This window comes from Sorex fumeus, unplaced genomic scaffold (genome assembly GCF_029834395.1).
Source record: "Sorex fumeus unplaced genomic scaffold, SorFum_2.1 ptg000028l, whole genome shotgun sequence".
Classification (NCBI taxonomy): Eukaryota; Metazoa; Chordata; class Mammalia; order Eulipotyphla; family Soricidae; genus Sorex; species Sorex fumeus.
Window position 1 is genome coordinate 10,094,630 of NW_026606085.1, and position 18,479 is coordinate 10,113,108.

At 37.9% G+C, this 18,479-nt stretch overlaps 1 protein-coding gene across 4 annotated transcripts in view; it reads left to right on the forward strand.

Moving 5' to 3' along the window:
• Nucleotides 1-18,479, forward strand: part of CNTN5 (contactin 5) — an 863,350-nt gene that overhangs the window by 595,816 nt on the left and 249,055 nt on the right. The window lies entirely within an intron of this gene.

The window sequence follows — 18,479 nt, forward strand, 5'->3', positions numbered from 1 at the left end:
CACTAAATAAATAAATATTTTATTCAGCACACCAAGAGTATCTCGCCCACATGGCAAAGCCTGTTAAGCTACCCATGACGTATTCAATATGCCAGACACGGTAACAAGTCTCACAATATTACTGGGCCTGCTTGAGCAAATCGATGAACAACAGGATAGTAACAGTGACAGTGACTGATTGAATATATTGAGGCAGTTGACATTGTTGACTACTTTTTCTTTTATGGACATCTATATTTTCCCAAATTATTGTTTAAGCAATAGTATATGAAGAGAAAAATAGAGCAAAGATCCATAAAATGAAAGTGTTATTTTAAAACTAACATTTAAAGTAAAAAAGAAACAGGGGAAAACCTCCGCTAATTTCCACTACATCTTTCAGTGGCTGTCATTTAAGATTGCATAAGAAAACTAAGAAAAATTGCATTTCTTGTTTTCTATGTGTTATATAAGGTTATTTTTCTAGATTGATTTTATTTTTATCTTCGTCAAGCTCTCTCCCTCCCTCTTTCTGAATTCAGGTGTGGCAGCCTCTGTTGGCTGACTAGTATAATCTGTACACATAAGCCTCTTCTGCCCCCCTTTGCTTTATGTTTCTCTTATTTTCCTTTGCTTACCCTTTTTACTTTGATAGTATACTTTAATGTCTATTGTTCTCCTAACTTTTGAAAATACTTCCTACCTTATAAAGTAGGAGTTATTTTTATCCTTACTTTTCCCTACCCTTCATTACTTTTAAATGTTTCTTTTGTCTGTCACCATGACAGCTGTGCTCTCTTACAAATACAGTCAAGTGTTTTAAAGTTCGCATTCACTAACTGTGAAAGAAATAGATACTATAAATTATAACCATATCATTATAATTCATTGTCATATTGTTACAGGCTTTGAAACCATTTTTAGACATGTTTGCTACTGTAGATTTGTGGGTATGAAACTTTAAATTGAAAAAGCAAGGAAAATAGGGCTAATAGTATGAATAGTATTCTAATATACTTTAATGATTGTTTCTAAGCATATATAAATACTATTAATAGTTTTATTAGTAGATTTGAAATATAAACATTAGCCATCACAATGACAAAGGGAAAGGAAACAATTCACATGGTTAAGAAAGGTCATAGAAAAGTATTCAATGGAGGAATGGAACTTGAGACCAAGCCCATATGCATTGCTAAGGTGACAGCTTTATATTAAAAATCAGAGTTTATTGAGTGACTACAGAATTATACCAGCCTAAGATGGGAAGAATGGGAAATTTTGTTTTAAGGGTGATTTTATTTATTTTTTTATTGAATCACCATGAGATACTGTTAGAAAATTTTAATGATTGAGTTTCAGTCATACAATGTCTGAACACTCACCCCTCCACCAGTGCACATTTTCTACCATCAATGTCCCCAGTATTCCTCCTGCCTCCCCTACCCCACCCTACCCACTGCCTCTATAGCAGGCACCTTCCTTCTTACTCTCTTTCTACTTTGGGGCATTATGGCTTGTAATACAGATACTGAGAGGCCATCATAAGAATGAGAGACACTTTTTTTCTTTTTGGGTCACACCCAGCGATGCACAGGGGTTACTCCTATCTTTGCACTCAGGAATTACTCCTGGCGGTGCTCGGGGGACCATATGGGATGCTGGGAATCAAACCTGGGTTGGCTGCGTGCAAGGCAAATGCCCCCTACCCACTGTGCTATCACTTCAGTTCCCCCTTTTTTTTCTTTTTGGGTCACACCCAGCAATGCACTGGTGTTACTCCTAGCTTGAGAGACTTTTATTATTCTAAGCAAGGCATAGATTAGATTGAATTATCTTTTATCTTTAATTTAAAAGCTTTTATAAAAGTATTATTTGTTCTCTTTTTCAAATAAATAATCTAGAAGTATGTTCATCAGGACAGTTTCTTTAATGGTTTCTCAAGTAGGGAACATATATTGTAAGTTAGTTTGAGAATGAAAATGGGATATGATTGTGATGAGTTCATCTGTTACACCATAGCTGGCTGCAGTTCCTGCTGATTTACAAAACTCTCAGTGTAGAGACAGTTGTTCTAATGGATATTTCAGCAAACATAGAAAACACCTCTGCAGGGGGTTGAATATAAAAATAACCTTTAATCTGCTATGACCATAGATTTAGCTATAAAAGTTATTTCAGGAACATTGTGTTTTTAGACTTCCTTAAAAAAAAGACCTTTCTAAAAATAACAGAGAATGAATATCCATAGACAAGCAATTCTCATTTCAGGACAAATATTCACTTCATGAATTATTGTAAAATGCATTACCTTAGTTTTTGTTCTCCTAAAACAAAGCTTAAAACAAAATTTGCTGGTAGCTGGTATATTTGCAGTTCTTTCCTTGAATCAGGGATGACCTAGTTTTAGGAATGGGAAGAAGGGGTGCATCAACAAGATGGCCATTTCCACAATCAGGGGGAGCAGGAGCCTGCAGGGACAGTTCCCATGAGGGTGGCTCCTGGGTGCTGGCTCTTGCTGCCCATGGGAGTCTCTACACAGAGCTCCCTTCTGTGCCCTTGCAGGATATTGTCAAGTTGCAATGTTGTGAAACTGGCTGGATCTGCACACTTGCTTCAGAGTGAAAATTTTCATGAAGATCATTTGAGTCGGCACATAAGAGGTGCTTGAATTAAAATAAATAATTAGTACAGATAATGCTCACAAACTTAGAACTTTTGCTTACAGAAAGGAAGTTCATCTAGTTGTGAGAGATAGAGAAGCAAAGGCAGAGCCATGACAGGTTCATAAAGAAGCCAGAAGAGGGCTGGAGTGATAGCACAGCAGGTAGGGCGTTTGCCTTGCACGTGGCTGACCTGGTTTCGATTCCTGGCATCCCATATGGTCCCCTGAGCACAGCCAGGATTAATTCCTGAGTGCATGAGCCAGAAGTAAACGCTGTACATCGCAGGGTGTGACCACCCTCCACTCCCCCACCCTCCACCATAAGAAAAGAATCCAGAGGAAGTTAAGCCTAGGTTTTGGTTCCAGAATTCCTGGAATTGAGCACAGATACCTGGAATTGAGTCATGATATCCCCAAAGTGAGATAGCCATAGTGAGGTCAACTAAGGGTTACCAATCAGGTACAGGTATGGAAGCTCCCCCCTCCTTCACCCCTTATAACCCTTATGTAACTCTTATGCAACCCTTAGTAACTCCAAATTGTAATCAATCAACTAAGTACAAGTAGTGAAAAGCCCCTCAGACTTCAGCCAAAAGGGTGGTCTGTGGAACATCCCTGTTATATAATGCTATGGCATAAGAGCCCCTTACTTTTGAGACTTGGGGCCGCTCAAGACAACGGCCCTAGCTTGAACTAGCCGAGCTGGCCAATAAAGACCGTTTGCTTATTGCATGGCAACTTGTCTTTGTGTGATTCCTCTGAGGAGTTCTCAGCCTGGTTTCACAGTTGCTAAAGAAATGCATATATACTAATGGCAAAGACTTATTTTCCTTACAAAATCAAGACTATTATTTATCAATTCGTGCAGAAAATGTTGTATCCATTTAACATTTGGTTTGCTAATGATTCTCTTTAAGGATCGCATAGGCTAGTAGAAAAGAGAGTTCATTGAAATGCATAGTAAATGGATAGGCTTGTGCTATTATGGCAACCCTTAATAGGAACATCTAACCCATCTGTAACACATGTCAAAGAAGAAGGCTTCATTGTGGAAGTAATATCTGAATTGAGTTTTGAAGATACTTTGGCACTGGGAAACTAAGAAAGGGTCCTTTCTTAAGTTTCCTAATTCTTGAGTTTCTAGCTCGCACAAGTATAAAAGAGAAAACATGAAATAATTGCACATCAGTTTGCTTCTCTAAAGCACCAACCTACAGTGACAAGGGATGAAGAGGATGGGCAGAGGGTCCTGTTGTGGAATGTGATAGTATCCATATTGTTCTTCCCTTTCTAAACTTACCACTTTCTAAAGACACACTACACCCCCACCGCCCAAAAAAAGACACACTACCCATTAGACTGTCCCTTCACACTTGCACTACCTCTGTCCACTTCTCTGTTAAACTCAGTCTTGTGGTTGCCCATGGATTTCTTCTTTTAGTGCATTTATTTTATGGCTATTGATTGTGCATGTTGGAGAAATGAACCAGTGCTTTTCATTCTCTTTCTGACTTTCTTAGTTTCTCATGATTCCTTCAAGTATATACTGCTGTGTGCAGTGTTTATACTACTTGTTTGGGGAGGCACCCCTGACTGTGCTCAGGCACTGTGCTTGGGGTCACTCCTGGTGATACTCCAGGGACCATGTGGCACCAGGATCAGACCCAGGCAAAGCTACACTCAGCCCGTTCAAGTCTCTCTTGATCCCGTTTTTAAAAAGTTGAATGATATTCTACAATAAACGTGGCTGTCATCTTTATCCAGTATCATCTGCTGTTGGGCATGCATAGTTTCATTGCTCAACTAATGCACATAGTGTTGTAATGAAAATTAGAGTACATGTGATGCTCCGAGTTAATGATTTAATATTCTTCATAGAGAGGCTCAGAAGTAGGATGGCTAGATCATATGGTAACTGTAATTTTAGTTTTGTGAGGAAGTCCACAACTTTTCCAAGTTTATATTGCCACCAGCAGTGCATAAGGCTTCCCCTTCCTCCACACCTCCACTTATATATGTTGCTGACTTTTTCTTCTATGTATTTTTTCAGGACAGTGAGGCAGGGTGCATATAGCAGGACTGTATCCACTTTCTAGTTATTTTGATGAAGGTCATTGTCACAGGTGTGAGTTGCGTGTCAGGGATTGAGCCTACATTTCCCTGATGCTGAGTATAAAAATATCTGCATTTTGTTTTTTCTTACAAGTGCCCTAGATTATTTTTATATAAGTTTGGGTGCTGAATCACGATTATGTAATTAGGCGATTTTGTGTCTAATTTATTTGTTGGCATAATCCTTGCCACAGAAATAAACTTGTTGTCTCTACACATACATACTCAGATGATCAATTTGTTCCTCATTTGTTTTTAAAAAGCCACCAGACTTCCGACCCATGAATAGTAAGTCATCTGCCTTTTCCCTTTTCTCTGTAATGTGGCAAGAGAGTCTTCTACTAAAAGCTAATCTCTCTGCTTGCATTCCCAATCTATTTCCACTCATTTTAAAAATCCCTCTCTACAGCAGCATCCAACCCCAGGAATAGGAAAAAGGCAAGGGATTTTTTTAAAAATCTCTCTTTTCTTTTAAAAACCACTTTTGCTTTCCTATTGTGAGTCACTGAGAGGGCTTCTCTAGGGGGAGGTCCCAGCTAGACCATAGGGTACGGAGTCTGGGCCTACGGGTAATGGACCTGGGAAGGTGTTTTTCTCTAACTCCCTGAAAAATAAAAGAACTGGTGTCCCTCTCTAGCTCTAGAAATGCAAATGCGAATACTGCATGATGTTAATAGAGCAACTTCCTTTTAGTTACTATTTTCTTGTGTATCTTTTCAATCCTTTAATTTTAGTATCAATGAAAGTCTTCAAGAAAGTTTAAAGAACAATGCATAAATCTATGTAGTTAAAATAAAATAAATGAAGGAAAAATATTTAGAATTTGACAGAAAAACCCAATTTAGAGGAGATGTGAATCCATGAAGCTGATACAAGTAAGGCATAGCCAGTAAGAACCTCCTATGAGGCTGATACATAAAAGGCACAACCAGTGAGACCCCCAAGAGGATTGGAGTCAATGTGTCCTGGGGGAAAGCAGAGGTGTGGGAGGGTGTAAAATGGTGGGTACAGGAATTAAAGGTTCACCAAATATCAGTAGCAAAAGAGAGGGGCATATAATGATTATTCTATATTATTTGGAATACTGACATCTTATCCACTATTATTCAAACCAGTAGTAAAATATGTTACTCATCAAAGCTTTGGGGTTATTTTTGTTGTTTAAAATGAAATTATATGTGATATTGGACTCATAAAACATGAAAGAGGACAGACATCTCCGAAGAAAAGGTCACAGTGAGAATTTAGGGGCAATCCCCCTGCCCCCGATCTGTTAGACTGTAAACTGTACAATAACAGCTCTAAGACCTGAAACCAGAAGTGATAAGCTCTTTGTTATCAGTATTAAAGAAAGTGTTTGGATCACAGTAGGATAAATAAAAGCGAAAAATAGACAAACGAGACTGCATCTAACTAAAAAGATCTGCATAGTGAAAGAAATTTCAGTCAAAATGAAAATACATCAGGAATGGGAGAAGATAATCTATACATCATATGTCTGAAAAGGAGTCAATATTAAAAAATATACAGAGAACCCATAAAACTTACTAAGTAAAAAGTAATTCTATTAAAATGTGTCTAAAAGGCGAATAGATGATTTTCTTTTTTTTTATTTTTTATTTTATGGATATTGGGCTATATCCAACACCTCTTTAATTAGAATTTCCAAAGTTAAAAAAAATAAACTGTGTTTTTATTTGTACAATAGTAAATAGTTGCTTTGATAATACAAATCAGCTGAGAAAAGGACTGATGACTTATGGGCTAGTCAGACCCTCTACATGTGAATGGTTGCTGAAATATACTAACTCATGTACTAAGCTAATATTTGAAACATTTGCACACAGAGCTTTTCTGGAAAACTCAAGTTATTTGCCTCTTGGATACTGAAGAATTTTACAATAATGTCTTCGTCTCCTGGCTAGTCCAGTCATTCTAGTTTCAGTTCTGAAAATTGACCCCAGATCTGGAACTGAGCACGTGACGTCCAGTAGTGTTGTTGGGGAACAAATAAGCCCTGCCTCCTCCAGGGTGCTGCCAAGGTGCAGACATGTGTCTTCTCCCTGGTGGGGACATTCAGGGTTCCTGATACTGCCTGCAAGTGTGTGAAGTACCAGGAGCCCCCAGGAGCCCCCTTGGGAGACCACCCTCTCTGCTGTCTCTTCACAGAGCTGAATGGGCAAAGGATGCCAGGACTCTGCAGTTTTCCCACTGCATAGATCCAACTCCCCTCCCTCTGCAGAGTTGGGAAACTCCTCTGTGCACCACCCAGGATCTCCAAAGCAGACACGAGTGAGAGAGGAAGAGCAGAATCTTGTCTGGGAGACTCTTACTAAGAATGCAGGTTCTTGTAGGTAAATAAGCAGTGTGACCTGGTGACTTTGCCCGCCAAAAGCACAAGCCGTAAATGGAAGAACTAGTCCAGGAGGGATGCTAGCCCTGTGAGAAGCTCACCCTGCTTTGGTCCCCAGCACCCCATAAGGTCCATCTTTGCCAAGAGTGACTCCTGGGCACAGAGTCAGAAGAAAATCCTGATCACAGCTTGGTCAGGGCCCAAAACCAAAAATTTAAATAGAATGACCAAAGAGAAGGTCAAAGAATTACCTCTATTGAAAATCATGTTATCCCAGGACCAAGGAAACAAACACTGTCCCCCCGTTGTTCATCGATTTACTCGAGTGGGACCAGTAATGTCTCCATTTTGAGACTTGTTATTACTGTGTTTGTCATATTGAATATGTCATGGGTAGCTTGCCAGGCTTTGCCACACAGGCGAGAAACTCTCAGTAGCTTGCCGGGCTCTCTGAGAAGGGCAGAGGAATCGAACCCGGCTCGGCCAGTCTGGCTGCGCACAAGGCAAATGCTCTACTGCTGTACTATCACTCCGTGTATACCTTATCCCAGAAAAGAAATGAAATAAAATAAAACTCTCTTTGTGGAGGCAGGCCTTTAGATAGAGCAGCCAAGGGTGTCATTGACCTGAGTTGACCTTTCAGTTCCTATTTCCTATGTGCCTTCATCTTGCCGTGCACTGCAAATCTTAAAATGATTACCTGATTTGTGAGCATCGACAGAAGTTTTTAAAAATAACCTAAGGCTTCCTGTGAACCATTTGAGATGATTTCTTCCTGTTTTCTTCTTAACTAGTTCTCACATTTTTTTCTCAGTTAATCTGTCTAAAATTGAGTAACTCTGTAATGACTTTTAAAGTTTTCACTTATTCAGAAAAAAATATTGAACTTATATCTTTATTGTATTCTTTATTATTATTTTGTGATCACTTGTGTTATCCAAGACAAAAGTCATGTCCAAGGCTTCAAAAATCACTTGTTTTGCAAAGTACTGTGTAATATTTGCAAAGCATTTTTTCCACAGTTCATGACAAGATATTTTGCAAATGTATCATAAACAAGACAGATTTTTCTAACAAATATACTGAAATTCATTCAAATGGTTGTATTCTTCAAAGCATGTTCGGAGGCAGTTTACTTGTACCTATATAATCTTGAAATTATTCCAACTATTTTAATACTCAATGATTCATCCTAACTATAGCCCTTCTCTTCCTGCTGTGGAGAGGTGGCAGTTACCACGTGAGTCCCTTGATAACAATGCTAATCTTCTGTGTCCCGGGTACTATCCCGGAGCATTTATTCATCTCTCATTCGATCCTCACAAATAGGAAACACCTTCAAGTTACATTAAATTTATACTTAAATAACTTTTCACTTAGGTTCAGATCCTCTAACCTGTGTTTCTCTAACTATTAAAGAGTCACTTTGGAGAATTCCCCATTATTGCTCAGTTTCCAGCAGGTTGAAGTTCTTTCATGATCATGGTGGGAAATTTCAGCCACAACTCAAAGCTGCTTTCTCATTGTATCTTTATCCTTCTTTATAAGCAATATTTCTTTCTTCCCAGCCAGCATATGTCTAATTAGTGCCAAATTGGGTCTTAGATTCTTTCATTCTTAGATGAAGAAAACAACGAAAATGGAATATTTTTAGAGAGAACCTTCAGTATGAATAATATGTCTCTTATAAAAACAATATTCACTTCTTCCCAACTCTATTGTAATAGAACTGGAGGATATTTTTCTCAGTTCACTTGAAATCAAGAGTACGTGAAATTGGGTAGCATGTAAGGAAAAAACCATATATGTAAAATTGGGACTATGCTGATCTTAAAGGATGATCATTCCTCTATAGAAAATGTGAAATTTCCTGTTCTAAGGTATGTTAATTATCTGTCAAAATATCTACCAAGAAAATATGTAGCTTACTGATCATTAGTAAATATATTTAATACTATAGCACATAAAGAAGAGTGAACACAAAAAAGAAAAATGAAGAATGCACCAAGTATAGAATTCTAAAGAATGCTCTTGCCACTCTCACTGAGTTTGGTATATAAATTGATGCCAACAGAAAGAGCTGACTGACTGCCACCAGCCACCATGATGACTGTGTGGAGCAGAAATCATCCACATGGGCAGCTTTCACATGGCTTGTGTGTATGAACAGCTACCCGGTCAGTGCCATAGGCTTTGCCTTCTAAACGTGTCTTTGTCTACACAAAACCACATCCTCAGGAAATTTCTGGAGAATTAGATATAAGGAAGTGAAAATAGAAAGCAGGTTAAATACAAAGACTTTGGAGCAATTTAGACTTTAATCTCAGAAGGAGGCCAAAGTTTCTCTGGCCAAATCTAGCAGATCCACACCCTACTAAAAAAATACACCCCACTCCCAGCAGCCTGATACTTAAACTCTTGGGCTAAAATTGCACCAATTAAACCATCATTAGGTGAACACGACCTTAAGTTTTAAAAGGTAAGATACCATAGAGAGAACTTCAGATCAGTAATTTTTACTTCAGTATCTGTTACACACTTTTTTGGCTTTTAGTATCTTACTGAGATAGCTTACAAGAGGGAAACCAATATTGGTTATTTGTCTGAGAGGGGAATGGGACGGGGTAGTATCATAAAGGATAACGGAAAATTTGGGTCAGTCTTAAAATTTATTCTGTAGAGGAATATGGAATTACGCTGCGCTAGCAAGGGGGGGTTCAAATTATCATTTGATGGGGGCAGACTGAAACAGGATGTCATTTTAGTTCTACACTCATTGGAACCATATAACCCACCATTTTAAATACTGGATTTCTTGACTTTTATAACTTATATCTACCCTGAGATTGCTATAGATATTAGGATAATTTTATGTGGGATAAAATCTGGCACAGTTAATTGTTTTTTTGTTGTGGTGGTGGTGGTGGTGCTTGGTGTTCAAGAATAACTCTTTGGCCTTCAAATAATGCATGGCTTAGTAGGAAAGCTAGAGAAGGTGATATTCCCATTAAAAGAAGTCACACCTCAGAGTGTTAAGAGGAACATAAGCAGGTATCAGATGGGGTGGGTGTGGGGGGAGCACGGCCATCACTGCCAGGGAGCCATCAGGAGCCTTACACACAGGAGTTGACATTTGAGTGCACTGTTGAAAAAGAAAAAGAATTGTCACTTGACTCAAATATGGGCTGGCATTATAGACAGAAGGAAAAACATATGTAAAGACCTAGTAACTAGAAGGAAATGTAATATGCCAAACACACACACACACACACACACACACACACACACACACACACACACACCATCCAGCAACCATTTATGTTTTAAGGTTTTGTTTGTTTGTTTGTTTTTCCTTAGGCCAGTTCTGTATATCTGAAGGAAGCATGTGGGAAGCAGAAATATTTTCTCTTCTTAAAAGTCTTTCCTTCTAGGACTCAGAACCTCAGATAGTTACGTTGGCAATATCGACTTGCTGTGATCTAGGAGGGTTTTTTTTTTTCCAATTGAATTAAAAAAAACCCAAAAAAGAAAAAAAAAGAAAACTTCACGATTTTCTAGAGAAACTCTTCGTTGACTCCACAGCACCATTTTTTCTTCTTTGAAAGAACACATGGAATAGAATTCATTCAGTGCTCAGCCTTGTAGCACAGACTCCAAGCCAGACTTCCTGGATTTAAATCCGAGCTCTAGCATTTAACAGCCCTTTCAGTTCTGACAAGTTTTGAAACCTTCTGAGTCATTTCTACAGAGGGTTAAGTGAGGACAATTATTAGATCAATTCAAAGGGTTTGGAATTGGAGTTGATATCTCAAAAGAAATTAAAAGGATATCTGTATATAGTAAACCCTTGTAAAGATTGAAATGATCTGATTATCATTATAGATGTAATAATCACCAGTGCATGAGTTGAAAAGTCACACTAGACCTCAGATTGTCACTTTAGGTTATTTTTCATATCTGCAATGTTAGAAATCTTATATGGGAAGGAGCGATAGTATAGTAAGTAGAGCATTTGCCGTGCATGCAGTCAACCCGGGTTCCATTCCAGGCATCCCATATCATCTCCCAAGCACTACCAGGAGTAATTCCTGAGTGCAGAGCCAGAAATAGCCCCTTAGCATCACTAGGTGTGACCCCAAAGTAAAAATAACAAAGAAAAGAAATTTTATTTAAGGGTAGCACTGTAGCAAATCAAAAATAATAATGGAGTCAGTTATAGTTTTCAAAAACCATTCAAAACTAATTATTATATAAAATAAGTTAAAATAGAACTAGAAGAAACAGAATTTTACAGATCATGTGGGCATGTGTTTGTAAATTGCTTACTTTAGGCTGGGTAGATAATATAGTGGGGACTTGCCTTGCACACAACAAACTTGAGTGCAATCCTTGGCACTTCATATGGTACCTTGAGTCCCTCTAGGAGTGATCCCTGAACACAGACCCAGGATTGAGCCCTGACCACCACTCTCCACTTGGCATGCTCCCCCACCCCCCAAAATAAAACCTAATAAATTGCTTATTTCCCTAAACTTTTTGTTTGCTTGGTTTTGGTTTTGGGCCCAACCCATTCCCCAAAATTTGTTTTGCACTTTATTCTGACTTTATACTGGATGAATATGTTAAATGATAATGATAAAGACTTTTTCATTTAATTATGTTGTTTATATTTCCATAACAAAGATATTTCTGTATGAAAGACATGAAGCCTTAATACATTGTGATTTAGTCATTACCATTGAAATTAAGACAGAATTAAGATTAAGTTTATAATAGATTTTCACTTTACTGGTGTTAAAGACTTAAGATAGATCTAATAACCAATGAATAAATAATGATAGATATTTAATGATAGATAGATATGTTGAGTTCATTCACTTTTTTAAAATATAATATATTTCAGTATTTACAAAGGTATACATCTACTCAGGATGAAAAACTCGTACATTCTGTTTTACTCCCTCTATGTTACTGAAATATGACAGTACCTAAAAGTATTGTCATAAATAAAAAGAACTAAACTGGCAGCAGGTAGGGCATTCACCTTACACGCGGCCAACATGGCCGACCCGAGTTCGATTCCTCCGCCCCTCTCGGAGAGCCCGGCAAGCTACCGAGAGTATTCGATATGCCAGACACAGTAACAACAAAGTCTCCAATGGAGACGTTACTGGGCCCGCTCGAGCAAATCGACGAACCACGGGATGGCCAAACTGGCAGCATTTGGCAGTTGATTATGAACAACTGGAGAGACCATCACTTAATCCATTTACAAACCATTTCTTATTCTTACATGACCATATCACAATAATTTAAAACAAACTACAGATTTAGGGTACTATGGACTAAAAGTGAAATTTCTGTTTTCCTCAAAATAAAAGTACATAAATATTGAAATACATAAAAGCAATCTCAGCTGCTATTTCACCTGTCACAAACACCTCACACACGTATTAGATAACAGGTAGATTCATTCATTCAGTTGTCCAGTGTTCTTGAACATTGATCTCTGCCAGTCATTGCATATACAAAGGACCAATATTATGTGGCTCTGTCCTAGTCGAGTTTATAAATGTATCTAAAAAAGAGATTGGTGAAGAAATTCAAGTATGATGAGAGTGAACTGTTGATTGGATTACAATTGGGGTTAGCTTTGCAAAAAAGTCAAAACAATTCCCAGCTACTTGAAACATATGTGTCTATAAGTGTGTATGTGTTCACTTGTGTATTTTTTCATATACTTGCGTATATAGAGTATATACCTGTGTATATAGAGAGAGTATGCAACAAAGACATCAATTAATAGTAGCATGTTGTTCTCTTTGCAATAAATAAAGATGATACGATTTTTTAAAATGATGATTGTAGGGGCTGGAGCAATAGCACAGAGGGTAGGGCGTTTGCCTTGCACACAGCCGACCTAAATTCGATTCCCAGTATCCCATATGGTCCCTCAAGCATTGCCAAGAGTGATTCCTGAGTGCATGATCCAGGAGTAACCCCTGTGCAAAGCCAGGTGAGAACCAAAAAGAAAAAAAAAGATGATTGTATTCTTCCAACATGAAAGAAAAAGTATGGCTATAAGGAAGAAATATTATATTTATTTTAAAATTATCCTATAATATCCATGTACCATTTTAGAAAGCTGTATCATATCAAATACATTTTTTTTAAAAAACTATGTCCATATAAGAAAAAACTTCTTTAAAAATAAAAAAATTCACGGTGGAAAAAAATAATAATAGCATTCTTGCCTAGGCAAATGTAGGATAGAGTCAGGACGAAGGTATTTGAAACAGATAATATTTGAAGAACTTAGTTGTCTACAATATTGGAAATGATGTAATGCATTCTGCTTTGTCAACTACAGGAACCTAGGGAACAAAATAAGGAATGCTGGTTGGTTCCCAAGTTGATCCCGGTCTCAATTTCACCCTTACCTGTCACTTAATAGCTTAGTTATAGTGATTACATTGCTAACCTCCAAAACTCAGTTTCCACTTATTTAAAGTGGGATAAAAGTGTCTACCTACCTCTCTGCCTTTATTTGAATTAAATGAAAATTAGTTGCCTAGACATAACACCGCACCAGGCTTATAACAGTTGCTCAACCAATTTTTCTTCTGTCTTTACATCTTGAGTCTTTAATACACATAAAGCCCTGTGATGAGGCTGTGATAATATAAATTCTCCCTGTAGAAATATGTATCTTTATAACCATATCATCCAGAGAGTCTTTGAAATCAGCAAGAGTTTGTAAAAATGAGTTCTGTAGTCTACTGTTTACAGAGTAGATCAGGGCCTGGTATGTTTAGTATCTGAAATGTGAGTGCTCGCAGCAGGAATGCTGGCATTCTCAATAAAAAATGGCAGTGAGAAAATGATCTGTGCTGATTAAAGTGTAAAAATAAACTTTTAACAATACTTTAAAACAACTCATTTGTCACATTTTTCTCCCCAAGTTATGCATTCAGGCAGCTGATCAACTGTGCTGGCAGAACTGATTCCTCCAGGATATTTTAAGTCCTTTGACTTCTTGCTGATTATTGTATGACGAGATAGACAGCCTGGGTAAGAAACTTTTCTGGAAGGAACAGTCTCTGCATAACATTCGGCATTTAGAAATAAAATGCATAGTGGGTAAGTGTTCTAGTAGCTGTGAGGAACACTCTCCCAAGTGATCCTAAATAAGAAAAAATTTTTCAGGAAATTTATGTTAAAAGAAAGGGAATCTTAGAGAAATCCAAGGTTAGGATATAATTTATTATGGCTTTATGGAGACCGGGACTAGAAGGTAGTTGACAGCAAAAGCCCTACCACCCTAACAAAAGGACTGAATAACTGTTCGTTTTCTTTCCTTTCCACTGACATGACTCAGTGACTCTCTCACTACTCTCCTTCTTGCTCCCTCATTGATACATCCTCCCCACTGGGGGAGCAGCTATGCATGTGGCGAACCTGCTTGCTTATCACTTAGATTTGCATGGCTCACCCTTTTCTCCTTCATAATTCCCTGAATGCCTTTGTTTTCTGTAAAAACAACTATGGAGAGAGATATTTAAGATAATGTGTTTGGTACAGAGAGATGAGGCTACCATATTTTGAAGGCATTAATTTTTTCCATTTTTAATAGAAAAATGTTCTGATTGGCATAAATATTTAATTGACTTATTCACCAAGCACTTATTTACCACATCACAAGAGAAAAGAACTCACTTTGATTGGGTAGAAGATTCCCATAGAATTCAGAGATCCTCGTAGCATTTCATGTTGGATTGAGCATTTATATGCCATCCAGAACCATTTGATTTCTATTTAATTTTCTGTTGAATCAGCATTATTACAGGATGGCTCTGAAGCTAAGTTTCAGAGAAGGCCCCTAGACCGTCCAAACAGAAACCCTAGTCTATTCCTAGCTAATCTGCCATTCTGAGACCTTGGTGGAAACTCGTAAAGATTAAAGTACCAAATGTTTACAGCTACTAATAGCTGTTCTCTCTCTATTGGAAAAGCATGTATCTTGAGAGACAGACACATGCACACACTTAACAGACAAGAGAGGAAGGAAAATCCCCCTGCTGGTTTTCAATAAAATGCTTACTAAGAGCCATGGATGCATGACATGCACCTGGCCAAGTCTGTCTTGAGTGCACAGACCAACTGGTTGTGCTGGCAGTGCTCCAGGGACCACGTGGTCACAGGGATTGAGGTCCAAGGCTCAGCATAACTCCGCATGAGCACTGCAGCTGATGCTGTTTACCCGCCCTTCACTGCATGCTTTTAGTGACAATTTACAGAAAAATGTCTATGATTTTACTGAATAAAACTTTATGTAAATAGAAAGCATCCTTTTCTAAAGGAAAAATATTGTCAGAGTTACTATTCAGCCATTTATTATAAACTTTCCTGCTTGCTGCCTTTAGCCAACTGTTCTCATGCCTGAGGGTTTGTTCCAAAAATCATGCAGTTGCTTGTTGTGTGCTTTTGTGAGTTCTTCCCCAAATTGGTGCACTTGGAATGAGTGCTCAGATGACAGTGAAGAGAAATGGGTCTATCTCCCCAAGTCACAGTGGCAGGGGAAGAAAATAAAAAATCAGTAATGAGAGAAAAGCAAATAGAGTATGAGGCAGCCCTTGATAAATTTATTCTTGATGCCTGGAAAGCAATAACTATCCATTGGTTTCTCTGAGTTCATAATAGAGATAAAAAACATTCTATGCTAATAATAAGCCTCTCTAGTTCTTCTCCATATCCTTCAATAAATAATACTTAAAGGGGCATTTATTTGAAGATAACATATGTCATTTATTTCCTTTTCACAGGAACCCTGCATCCCTCTATTTACATAATAACGACTCTTCTCAGGAAGTTATGATTCAGGTCAATACACAGTTTTTTCAGATGCAAAAAATGCTCTGTTGTCTATCCAGGATTGTAAAGTTGTCACTTACCAATGACTTCTTAGGGAATTAAAGAGGTGTCAGAACACTTTTCTGATTTATACAAAGTTCCAAAAGTGATGGAACTCACATGTTTATTTGAAGACGGGCATTGAAGATTAAGATATATGTCTAAAATGCCATTAGATGTCTACACCTAACATGTCATTAGCATTCCCATTACACAAGTGAAAATTGGAATTCAGAGAGTTATTGTGTTTCAGTGTTTCAGCCAAGTCAGGACTGGAGAGGGGGTTGCCGTTACTAGCTGTGAATTAGGAGTAGATCTGTAACATGCCTGGAAAGGATAGTAACGGGCATATTTCCCAAATAACACAGCATCTCTAGGCAAAACGTTTGTTGTTAACTCATCCCAGTTCTCATCTCTCCCATTTTTATCATTATAAATATTATCATTAAAATTTTATCATTGTTATTTGGACTTTTTATCCTTACAAAACACTGACTGTATTTATTGACATTTCTACAAACAGTGTCAAAATCATAAAAGAAACACCTCTTGAAATTCAAGACCTGTTATTGAAAGCAACAGAGGAAACACTGACATATTTGTCAGGTGAAATAAAAGAAACTCTCCAAGTCTTGCCACTGAGTCATTTCAGCACATTTTAGTGTGCAAGATCCATAACATGGCAATTGTAGTTTAGCACTAGGGCCCTCATTTTGCAATTATTCTAGGTAAGTGTTATTAACATTTATTACGTTCAACCTTCCAATGTTTCTTCATGACAATACTGAGTCTGTATATGTTTACTGTTAACTGCAGACTCTCCCTAAACAAAATTAGATGCATATTGCCTGCCAACACTTTTTTTCAGTGAGTCATATAGATTTATCAAGTCACAGTTAAGGCATCTTAATGGATAAAGAATAAAAGAAAATGTTCTTAGACATTATTTATTTTATAGTTGAACTTTCTACTTTTCTCTTATACTCAAAGCAGTGAAATTTCTGATAAATTTCAGATATGGCCTCATTTCTGTGTCTTTAGTAAGACTATCCTTTCCTTTCCTCTTGTGTGTCATTAACTGCCCCATCACATCTTCAAAACCAGCCTCACTGCCATAGCCCCTTAAAGCTGTTACCCCGTTTTCCTAGTTAATCATCTCTCTTTCCTCCCACTCCTAACAACTTTCTCTATTTTTCTAATTTAATTTATTCTCTTGTTTGAACATAATAGACACATGTTACATATGCATGTGATATCTTGTAACTCAGAGTTATGTTGTTCCCAAGTTCCCAAGATTCACGATGTTGAAGAATAGGATCTATCTTAGCTTCTGCAGTGATTTGTCTTGGCTCCACTCCTGCAGTCTCCTCTCCATTGTGTTAGTGGTAAAGTCTAGTGCCTTCATCCTGATTTACTCAGAATCCATATAAGATTATGAGACAGAACCTTACATAGGATCACCACTGCCCAGGCTCAGGCCAGTGAGATATTAGTCAGAACCCTTTTGGTTGCAATTGAGAAACCCAACTTCAGATAACTTAAGCAAAATAGGGAATTCATTATATTGAACTGGGAGAAGAGCAAGAAGTGAAATCCCAGGAGAAGCACCCTTGCTGCCACCTCGCACGCTCTCCATGCTCTCTGCTTGGGTTGGCTTCTAATTCTCCTGGGGCAGAGAAGTTCCAGTGTCTCTCTGATTTGCACCCCAATAGCAAGACAATGAGGAACTCAGACTTGAACTCCCTTATTCCTAGCTTAAAAATTCCAACCTCAAATGCTGATTGTCAGGCAAACATTATGTGCAGGAAAATAATACAGCTAGCCACCTTGGGGTTGACCCCATAACACGTTGATGACTGCAGATAGGAAGGCTAATCTCTAAGAAAACAGTGATTCCGGTTCAGCCACATGGTTAGTGTAGACTTCGGAAGAAGCATCTCCCTAAAGAAACCTGAGGAGATAGGTTACTGTTAGAACTGAAAGCAGGGAACAGCTATTGAATAAAAGTGGCAAAGAAGTTGAGGGGAAAATGTAATTATCCATTAATTGGACATGTAAAATGACTGACCATTCAGTCTTTTAGAAAAAACAATATGGATATTCCTCAAAGAACTAGGAATCAAGCTTTCATATGACCCAGCAAGCCCAAAACTGCTATTTTGAAGATATTTACACTCCTATGGTCACCGCACACCATATTCAAAAGTTGAAAACAATCCAAGTGCCCAAGAACAGATGACTGGATGAAGAAACTATGGTATACATACTTACTAGATTACTTATCAGCTATAAGAAAAGATGAAATCATGCAATTTGCTGCTAGGTGTATAGAACTGGAGAGCATCACCAAGTGAAGTTAGTCAAAAGAACCTCTGACAGACACAGAATGATCTCTCTCATATGTGGAATATAAAGAAACATAGTAGCATTCTAACAGATACCCAGAAGCAGTAGAAACCA